Raw genomic sequence first — 11,789 nt, forward strand, 5'->3', positions numbered from 1 at the left:
AATTTAACGTACTACAGTACATAAAGGTTGATGTCATAATTATGTGCATTTGCCTCTGTGACTGACCTGGACATGTCTTCAGGACATATCTCCCAAGCAAAATCTAAAATCTACCCTGATTCAGATTCTTTGGGTAAATTTTTTCCATGCTCCTTTTAAAAATAAGTATGAATGGATCAGCAAAAGAGATCATCATGCTTTTAAAAAGGTAATTGTTTTAAAGAAAATTCCATGACACTCAGTTTCTGATAAAGGGACATCCTTTTAATGGAATAAATATATTCTTCATTTTGAATTTAAAACTATTATGCTTTTTTATAGTTGGGGCTAGTAACAGTTTCAGAACTTTAAGTGTATATATGTATGTGATGAAATTGGAGATGACCTACCTTACTATGAAATACAAATATTGAACATTTTGATAATTCAAGATAATTAGGTAAATGAAGTTTCCAAGTCCTGTTAAAATTTTATCACAGGCTTTTGAACTAGTTCATTTAATCTTGTTTTGCAGTGATCTTGATGGACATCTATTCTTGCAACAGACATTTATTAGACTAAGGACCATATAATGGAGAATGAAGCATTTTAGAGAATTAGTAGCTCATAGTTTGGATTATGTAATTTATGACATAGATTATATAATTATAGCAATTCTTATTCAGGGTTATTTTTCTTGATAAATTATGACAAGTACCACTAAGTATACTAAACAGTTCTACTAAATAGGTGGAATTAGCTGATTTGATATTTTTTGGTCTGGGGATATAGCTCAGTTGGTAGAGTGCTTGCCTTACATGCACAAGACCCTGGGTTCAATCCCCAGCACCAAAAAAAAAAAAAAAAAAAAAAAAATTGTTATGAAGGTGTTTGGTGTGGTAAATATTGACTAACTTTATTAATTGACAATATATATAGTGATTGAATTTCAGGGATGGTGTATGCTACTAGTTGTTAGAAGCTATGATTTCTCCAATTAAAAAAAAAAATGACCTCAAGCTATGCCACTCACCCCTCAACCTTTTAAGCAAAATTGGTTAAAGTAAATGGTATTGATTTAGGCTCTTATCCCCAAATTCTAGGCCAAGATTAAAATTTCAGCTATCCATAGAAGGGAAAAACTGCTAAAAGAAAGTTGTCAACTCAAACTTTTAATATGAGATTATCCCCACTTTCATAGTACCTATGTTTCCTTTCTTTAATGAAATGATATTAATGTTACTTGCTTTAAATATCTTCTTGGTGGGGCTAGAGCTATAGCTCAGTTGGTAGAGTGCTTGCCTTGCACACAGGGCCTTGAGTTCAATCCCCAGCACCACCAATACAAAAAGTCTCCTTGGCAAAACGTTAGAAGCTCTGCCTGTATTGGTCCCTACTATTTTTTTTTAACAGCTCCACAAAATGTAAAAGTCTAAGCCAAGTTCTATCAAAGTTCTGAGATGTGTTATTTCATTATTAACAGTTTTGTTGGTTTTGATATGTAGCTTGTGTGAAATTTTTCATGTCTGATTTTTAACACAATGTCTTGAGGCTTCATGAAAAGTTACTGTGGAAAAAAAAAAAAGCAAAATTTATTTCCACTCACTTTATGCCAATTTATCCTGTCCCTTTCACAGCCTGTCTCTTTAAATGATTAAACCATACAACATGGAATTCACAAAGGATGAGTGTTAACTGTGGGAAGGCAGACACCCAACAATAAATCCACATTTTTTTTTTTGCAAATGTTCACAGCACCTTTATTCATAATTACCTCAAGAATGGAAGCAAGCAAGATGTTTTTTAATAAGAGGATAGATGAACAAACCATGATGAATATATCCAGTGGGATATTTATCAATATTAAGGTAAACAAAAAGTTCGCAACCAAGCCATGAACAAATGTAAATACACATATTTTTATGGGTTTAAGAAATCTGAGCTGGAGCCAGACATGGTAGCTCAGGCCTGTAATCCCAGAGACTTGGGAGGCTAAGGCAAAAGGATAGCAAGTTTGAAGCCAGTCTCAGCAATTTAGCAAGGACCTAAGCAACTTAGCAAGACCTTGTCTCAAAACAAAAAGGGTTGGAGATGTGACTCAGTGGTGAAGTGCCCCTTTTTCTACCTAAACAAGAAATCTGGGCTGGTGCAACTTGAAGAACTGAGGCAGGAGGATCACAAATTCAAAGCCAGCCTCAGCAACTTAGATCCTGACTCAAAAAAGGTGGGGTGGGGATGCAGCTCCCTAGTAAAGGGCCCCTAGGTGTAATCCCTAGTACTATAAAAAGTAAAAAAAGAAATCTGGGCTGGGGACATAGCTTAATGATAGAGTGCCTAGCATGTGCAAGGCCCTGGGTTTGATTCCCAGCACCACAAAAAAAAAAAAAAATGTTTCATAAATAAAGGAAATGCATATATTAGCTGAAGTTGCCAGGAAAGGGGAAAGACTAAGCCTCAAACATGGACCAGGAGAATGCCAAGCTTAGAATGTCAGCCAAGCATTTTGTGAGATACTCCTCACTTTTAGTAATACCTGCATCTGAGAATAAAATACTCCTTTCTAGTTCTTCCGAACTATCTCAGGATATCCGTAAGTCAATTTCTATCAAGACCTGAAGCTTAACGTGTGAGATTATGTAAATATTACAGGGTTGTACAGATTCCCAGCTTTGTTAGGTAATACTGCCTACAACATGTTCACTACTGGGTTAGACAGAGGCTCCTCTGTGTTTGACAGACAGGAGAGATGATGTCTCTTCTGGCTCTATCATCCATTAAGCTTAGTTGAATCTGTTAAATTCATTTCAAAACCTCCCAACCATGAAAAGTGAAGTTCACTTATATAATCTGTCCTTGTATAGTAATCCTTCTTCTTTATCCTAACATTTCTTAACACAGGGTTCTTCTCATTCTAGAGAAGGCTGTGTTTTCACCTTAATACTGTGGTTTTAGTTTTTAAATTTCTCAGCCTTCATCTTTCCAATGTAGTAGATTTCACTTTCCACTTCTCATCCCTTAAACAAAGAGTGTGATCATCACTTAATGCAACCTCATTCCTTCCTCCCTGCCCCCACCCTCACCTCCATCCTCTCCCATTTCTGTGGTACTGAGGGTGAAACCCAGGGGCACTCTACCACTGAGCTATATCCCCAGCCCTTTTTATTTTTATTTTGAGACAGGATCTCACTAAGTGCCCAGACTGGCCTTGAACTTGCAATCATCTTGCCTCAGCATCCTGAGTCAATGGGTCAAGGACTTGTGCCACTCCAGGCTTGTGCCACTGTGTCCAGATCCCTTTCTCTCAATATTATTTCTCAGAATCCAGAGGGAAACTGCTTCTAGCATGGAAGCCCATATAATGTTTAAATTGCTTTTTACTGCTTCAGTCGTGACCCGGGGCGCCACCTAGTGTGGAGTCTCTGATAATGAAAATATTAAACCATAAATTACATTTTATATTTTAAATTGTCAGCAGGATATGCACCTGACTTGAGTCTCTGGTCCTGAAGTAACATTGTACCCCTCAAAATTTGATCCCTTAATAACAGTTTACATTTCTATGATTTCCTGATAGTGTTGGCAGCTGGTTTGGGAAATCATTGGTAGTAATGTTCCAGGACTTACTGATGTTTAACTCGTGAGAAAGGAATAATAAGTCAAATTTTGAGCATTAAGGTATTCTCAGTACCTAGAACAGTTACAAGCACATAGAAGATGTTCAATAAAACTTGTTTCAATTAATAGATTTAAATGCAATTTTTAAAAGACACAAATATAACTGCCAAAAAGTATTTCTGTTTATTCTTCCCCAAACCCTGATACTTCTTTTCCATACCATAGAGAAAGTGGTTTCTTTGTATCTAGTATTCTAAAATTTCTAATTTTTTTCCTATTAGAAAAAAAATGTACTGAATAGTTATCATATCCTAACAAGATTGGCTATTATTCAGGTTACCTAATCAACATTCCTGTAGCTAACAAAAACTACTATCCAGGGCTGGGGCTGTAACTCAGTGGTAACACACCTGTCTGGCATGTATGAGGCCCTGGTTGATAGCCACCACCAAAAAAAAAAAAAATAGGAAAACTGCTCTCCAGGTCTCCAGGGTAGCTCATTTTAAGCCAGTATCACATGGTGCATTATATTTAGGGGACATACAGTCCATGGTTCTTTCAAACCCATGGACAGCACTGTAAGAAACAACTGCAAGGGGTCTTCCCTACACTGGGCAGCAACTTCCTTGCCACAGTCCCTCACCGGAGAAGGAACACCTGCTCCCAGGTCATCTCCACCCCCTACTTGGTTCTAAGCACCCTTCAGCTCTATGCAGCCAGGCTGAAATGAACAGACACTGACAGATGACAGCTTCAGAAACTTGGCAGTCTCCCATTCCCCTGACCTCACTTGTCCCTAGCCGCAGCTTTTAAAGCAGCACCTTTTCAAGGGACGTGGACACAGCCATCAGCAGCTGCCTCGCCATCAGCGGTGCCAGGAACCCTCCTCTGTGGCAGTGGCCTTTCTCCTGTGCCATTCTGGGTTGTCCCTCTCAGAGGTTGCTGGGCCCTTCACCTGATGGTGGCCTTTCTCATCTTCTTCAGCATGTGAAGATGTCCTCTCCACTTCCCGGTGTTCTTTCTCATGTCTAGCCTACATGTTCCTTTTCCCAGACCGTCACTGGGTAGTCTGGGGGAAATGGTTGACTAGGTTTTTAATAAAGGGGGGAAAAATACTGTAGTACAAAGAGAAGAAGAAGTGGGGGTCGGGGAGTCTGCTTGCTGCTTGGTAAAAGGCTAAACTTTTTGGAAGGCCTGCTGGGTACTTTTTTTCCCCTCCTTGGGGCAGGGTGGATGGGTGCAACAATCACAGGTTTTTAAATCGGATTTGATTCAAATCCCTGCTCTATTCTTCATGGGGTAAAATCTTGAAGAAGTTATCTTCTATGAGGGTTGATTTTATGTGTCACCACAGGGTGCCCAGATATTGGGGTCAAATATTCTTCTGAGAGTTTATGAGTGTTTGGGGAAGAGCTGAACATTTTAATTGTTAGATTGAATGAAGCAGATGGCTCTCCCTAGATTAGGTGGGCCTGGTGCAGTCCTCTGGAGACCTGAGTAGAACAAAAATCAGACTGTCCTCCAGGAAGAGAGAATTCTTCTTGCCTGATTGCCTGCCTTTGAACTGAATGGTCTCTCCCTGGGTCTCAAGCCTGCTGGCCTTCAGACAAACTATACCATCTGCTCTCCTGGGGCTCCCAGGCTTGCTGACTCACCCTGCAGATCTTGTCAGCCTCTGTAATCTGGTGAGCAGATTCCTCATGAAACATCTATTTTTGCCTCTCTCCCTCTCCCTCTCCCTCTCTCTCTCCCTCTCTCTCTCCCTCTCTGTCTCTCTCCCTCTCCGTCTCTCTCCATCCTATAGGTTCTGTTTCTCTTGAGGATCCTAACCAACATGACCTCTTTCTTTTCTCTCCTTTTTCTCTTTCTTTCAGCATGTGAAAGGGGAATTATACCTACCCTAGGAGGGTTACAGATACTGAATTTATCCATCCATCATGGAATCTCATAATACATACCAGTTTGGCTTCCTTACCCTAAAACATGTCACCTGCTAAAAGCAGCACAGAGACTCAGAGTGGTTTCTTACATAATACAGAGAAATGATTGACCATTGCTAATTTTATTTTGTTAACATTCCCAAGACAATTTTCTACAAATGTCCCCTATTTTCTGTATGAGAAAGAGATTTAAAAATAAAATCAGTTTTTTCAAGTTAGAAGATCTTTCCACAGTGATTTCTACAAATAATTATCAAACACCAACTGTTTGCCAGGTAACAAGACTAAAATTAATCCCTACCCTCAATGAGTTTATCAATTAGTCAACACACAATCCCCCACTCAACTCTTAGTGTGGGGAAAAGTTAGTGTAAAAGACAAGTAATCAGGCCTTAGTAAGATGATTAGAGACATGAAGTGGAAGAGATAAGAACAAAAGCAACAGACTCATCAAGTGAAAGCAGGAAAAAGGACTAAACTGAGGTAGAAGAGGTTGGTCTTCATTGTCTTGGCCAAAACTTGAAAGGACTTGTATTTAACCATTACCCCTTTCCTGGAGAGGATAAAAAAAAAATGAAATCAATGGTGAGTATGTATTGTTGTCTTTGCCTAATTAAGAAATACCTGATGCAGGTGGAAATGTCTGGTGATCTCAGTACAAATAGTGCTAAGGTGTTTAAATTTGTTAATTGATACATAGCGACATTAACTTTGTACACATTAATGGAATAACTTGTGATGTTTCAATACATGTATATATTGTGTGATGTTTAAATCAGGTTAAATATATCTATCTCCAAAACATTTATGATCTCTTATGGTGAGAACATTAAATTGAATAGCTTTTTGAGATATACAGTACATAATTGTTATCTATTGTCACCCTACTGTGCAATAGCACACCAGACCTTCCTAATCTTACCTAACTATAACTTAGAATCCACTGATAAACCTTTCCTCATCCTTCCTCCCTATTCTCCCCAGCCTCAGCTAACCACCATTCCACTCTCAACTTCTATAACTTTTTTAGATTACATATATGAGTGAGATCAAGCAGTACTCACCTTTCTGTGTTTGGCTTATTTTACTTAACATAGTGATCTCTAGTTTTATCCTGTCGTAAATGACAGGATTTCATTCTTTTTTACGGATGAATAGTATTCCATGCATACATGTACCACATTTTCTTTATCCATTCTTCAGTTGATAAACATTTAGATGGTTTTCACTTCTTAGCTAATATGAATAATGCTGCAATAAACATAGAAGTGCAGGTGCCTATTGTAAATGAAGCTATACCACAAAGTAATTATTTAGAAACTATGAAATACTTCATAAATGTCATGCAGGTGCAGGGGTCATGCTAATCTTTCTGTATCATTCCAATTTTAATATATGTGCTGCTGAAGAAGCACATACCACGATGTAATTCTGAAGAAAATTAGTTTATCCGTTTATGTCATAAACGTTCTCAGTATTCACGGCCCATTAATGAGTTCCCTGGGGGGAATCCCAACAAAAAACTGGGGGCTCTTGGTCAGGTAATTTAACTTCTGTAAGCTCTTATAACATAGGGATATGAGGACTATCCCACAGAGCTGTCATGAAAATTAAATGCAGAGGAAGCACTTGTCAAAAGGCAAAATCACAACAAATTAGTTATAGATCTAACTGGCTTTTATCAATGATTCATGAAATGAAGTCAGCCTCCATTCTACAAAGTAAAATGAGGACTCCCACTGGGCAAGAGCAGAAGAGTGGGGGCCTGGGAGTTACAAGGTGATAGTAAGGACACAGAACAGTAAAAATAAAAATAAGATAAAACTGATTGGTTAACATCAGGTATTATATGCCCCTTCCCCTGCTGATGATCAAACCCAGGGCCTCATGCATGCCAGGAAAGCACTCTACCACTCAACTACACTGCTAACTCTAAAGCAGGGGGCACTTTCCAATTATGCTGACTCAGCTAGACTGGAATCTCCTGTTATCAGAAAAACTGGTCCGTTTGGGGGATCTATGTACTTCCTTTAACTTTCCTTTTGATTAGGTGGCAGTTAGCAATGAGTGCTCCATTTTGGCCTCTTCAGTCTTTTGGGCCTAGTGCAGTGGCTCTGTCAAAAACAATGGCCTCCTACAATTTTTTGTTTTGCACACTTTACACAATACACTTTTGTTTTGCACACTTTACACGTTAGCCATTGAGATTCAGGTGTTCAGCAGCTTTCAGAACCATTACTCCTGCAGAGTCATGACTTTCAATTCACAGAAGCCATTTTTTTTTTTAAAGAGAGAGTTTTTTTTTTTTTTTTTTTAAAGAGAGAGAGAGAAGAGAATTTTACTTTTAATATTTATTTTTTAGTTCTCGGCGGACACAACATCTTTGTTGGTATGTGGTGCTGGGGATCGAACCCGGGCCGCACGCATGCCAGGTGAGCGCGCTACCAGTTGAGCCACATCCCCAGCCCTAAAGAGAGAGTTTTTTAATATTTACTTTTTAGTTATAAGCAGACATTACATCTTTGTTTGTATGTGGTGCTGAGGATCGAACCAGGTGAGCGCGCTACCACTTGAGCCACATCCCCAGCCCTGCACAGAGGCCATTTTCTTAATCGGAAACTCATGGTAACTACAGTCAGCCAACTCTAAGTGGTTTGGTAGGGAAGGTTGCCTTATTTGCAATGCCCATTAGTCAACACTGTCTAAAGACCCCAAAGAAGAAAGGGAGAAGTATAAAAGCAATCAACATACCACGCAAGGGACAAGACTGGAAATTTGAACTGAGAGAAGTATCCCAAACATTCCTTCATATTCTAGTGCCCTCCACTGCCCTCCAGCCTGCTGGTTAATATCTGCTCCTTAGGAGCAAAGCCCAGGGGGGAGTGCAAAGTTCTGGAAATCCCCAGGCCCAACAGGGGGAGTGCTGGCCGCAGCTTTCTATGCAAGGTAAGAATACAGTAGGTTCAAGACTTTATTTTGTAAGTTTCTCATTAATATATCATCAAGAGTAGAAGGACTGCAGTACCAGGGATTAACATAACTGTGCCATTTCATTGAAATAAACTGTTTCAACAAGCTAAGTTTTTAATCAATATCCTAAGAAAAGAAAAGAAGAATGCAGTAAACTCTATGGGCAGAATCAAATATTACAGTAAACAGATCAAACAAGTAGATCTTAAAAAAAAAAAAAGTTTTTTAATAAAAATGCAAGCAGATCTCAGACTTTTTTTTTTATCAGTGAGTACAGAAAAATGCACAGCTTGGATAAGAGCTTTAAGCAACTCCACATGTAACATCCAATAAAATTTCTAATCTTGCACTACCTTCAAATATATCTTAAATTGTAGGAAATATATAAAATAACACACTTCCTGTGTGGAACATACTTTTCTAACTTCTAATTTTTCTAACCTCTAATTTCCAAAGGGTAATGACTTTGGCTTTTCCTGCTTGATAAGATTCCATACATTCATAATTTTTGACTAGGGTAAAGCAAAGAGTCAACTTTCCAGATGTTTATCTCTTTCTCTGCATGTATGTACATATGGTATTTATGATGTCTTACAAGATAAATGTCACTTTAGAGGTACAAATCAATGCATGAAGTATTCAATCAGAAAAGAAGTAAAGAGGGCTAGGGACGTAGCTCTAAGGTCCTGGTTTTGATCCCCAACACCAAGAAAGGGAAGGAAAGGAAGAAAGGGAGGAAGGGAGAAAGAGAAGAAGGAAGGAAGGCAGATGTACATGCAAAAAGTCCAGAGAGATCCACAGGAGAGAGCTCTTTGAATTTCAATAGTTGGACAAGGGTACTTGGAGCAAGGTATAGTAGCACACACCTGTAATCCCAGCTCTTAAAGAGGCTGAGGCAGGAGGATCACAAGATTGAGACCAGCCTGGGCAACTTAGTGAGACCCTGTTTTGAAATAAAAAGGGCTATGACTGTACTCAGAGGTAAATCACTGCCTAGCATGTGCAAGACCCTGGAATCAGTCCCCAGTACCACACATACACGCACACACGCATGCATGCACAACCACATGGAGAAAATCAAACATGAGGTAGCTCTTGAAATACCAAGCCCACAGTAAGGAAAGAAGAACCTGTTACAGTTGCATGTTCAGTGAAGCTAGCCCAAATATCCTTACCCTCAATCATGTGTGAACACAGGCCACAGCAATGAAAGAAAAGTTCCATATGAAATGGAAATTTCATGACAGCTTCCTCTTATGCAAAGGCCGTTAAATTTTCTTTATTCTCAGTTATTTGGGCTTTCTGTTTAAATCAGATGATTCATAAGAACCTGACTATAAACACTATCATATTGGTACAGAGTTTTATGGATATCACAAAATAGTTTTCTATATTATATCAGTTGATTGTCACAGCAACCCTGTGAGGTAACAGGTAGTGTTTCTTGGTCTTCGAGTTATAGAGAGCCTGAAAACTTAGGTGCCTTGCCAAGATCACACAACGGGAGAGTGGAAGTCAAAATCAGCTACATGCTGACTTGAAGTCCTGTGTGCTCTCTGCAGCAATAGGTCACCTCTTTTATCATACACAAACATGTAAATATATCTGCAAGTTCTGAATCCACAGATGAAACCAACCACAGATTGAAATTTTTCTGGGAATACACAATGCCCTGGGTTTAATCACTGACATCCAAAAAAGCAGGGGTGGGGAAGTTACATTGGCACTGAACGTGTACGTGTACACTGTTTTCCTTCTCATATTTCCTTTTTAAAATTTATTTTTTATTTTATTTTTATTTATTTATTTATTTATTTATTTATTTTGCAGGACTGGGGATGGAACAGGAAGTGATCTAACACTGAGCCACATCCTCAGCCCCTTTAATTTTTTTTTTTTTGAAACAGAGTTTCTTTAAATTGATGAAACTGGTCTCAAATTTGCAATCTTCTTGCCTCAGCCTCCCTAGTCACTGGGATTATGACCCCTGAAGTCATTATCCCCTAAACAATTCAGTATAGTAACTATTTACCTAGCATTTACATTGAATCAGGCATTATAAGTAATTTAGATTTAAAGTATATGTTAGGATGTTCCCAAGTTATATGTTACTAATATGCTACTATATATAAGGAATTTGAAATTTGGGCATCTAATTTTCTTTCTCTTTCCTTCAATTATTTTTCTATTTTTCTGTCTTCCCCTACCCGCCTCCACCCTCCGGTCAAGGAAAGGAACTTTGAAATGACCACTTCATTTTTTTTTGTTCTTTGTTTCTCTGCTTTTTTCAGCATCTTTGCCTATAAAACTAGCTTCCTCTGCTCGACTCATCAGAACACTTATTATACTTTGTAGAATGAAATGTGGTTCTTCTATTCTAGAATTGAAAATAAAGCCAATTAAGATCTTTAAATTGCTGCAATTTTGTCCTTTGACAGATCCAAGCTGACACGCTCTCTGAACTTGCATTTCTGACACAGATCTCCGTGTCCACAACATCTGAAATAGTCTCTAATTGGATATAAGATTTCAGAGGGTTTATTTTAGGACTTACTTGTCCCAGTGCCACAAAACCTTCATATTCCCCTGTTGCATATGAAAACTGCCCTGGAATATATTATGCTGATTTACCACAGAATGTCTTCCACCTAATCATATTTTCTCTAACAGCAATTTCACTTCTGAAAAATAACATATGTGAGCAGTCTCTGGCTTGCTGCTTAATGCTATTTCCTGCAAAAACTGTTTTTAGATCTCATTACTCCTTCAGATATTTCTTCACACATAAACCACAAGCCTCACAACATACTCCTTCATCACTTTTAAGACATAAAAGTTTGCAAAATGGGATTTTTACATCAACCTTTCACCTCCATAATCCCTGAAAACCAACTGACTTAGAAACTAATCCTAGCAACAGATAATCCTGGCGAGATTTCTGATCAAGTATTTTTTTTCTTCTGAGACTTCCCATCTTCCTTTTTTATATTCCAGTAACATTAGAGGAATAAGCAGGTATCCCAACAATACTTGAGTTCTCTTTGGCCTTTTGTCCTCTTCAGATAACTGCAAAATTTCTCTCCCTGCTTTTTTTTTTTTTTCTGTTTCATCATTTATTTGTTGCAGAAAGAAGATACAGTGCATTTCTTTTGCTTCTTTTTTTCGACTTCTTATTTGAGTAACTATTGACAGACAAAGCTGTCCATCAATGTCGGCCCCACCTTTCTTATATCACCTGTGTGACCCTTTTCAAATTAGTTAACCCTCTGAATCTCCAACACTGTA

At 38.4% G+C, this 11,789-nt stretch overlaps 1 pseudogene; it reads right to left on the minus strand.

Annotated features, from left to right (window-relative positions):
- Nucleotides 1-6,850: 6,850 nt before the first annotated feature.
- On the minus strand, nucleotides 6,851-6,949 carry LOC113196944 (U6 spliceosomal RNA; annotated as a pseudogene).
- Nucleotides 6,950-11,789: the final 4,840 nt, after the last annotated feature.

The sequence above is a fragment of the Urocitellus parryii genome, chromosome 5 (genome assembly GCF_045843805.1).
Source record: "Urocitellus parryii isolate mUroPar1 chromosome 5, mUroPar1.hap1, whole genome shotgun sequence".
In the NCBI taxonomy this organism is placed as follows: domain Eukaryota; kingdom Metazoa; phylum Chordata; class Mammalia; order Rodentia; family Sciuridae; genus Urocitellus; species Urocitellus parryii.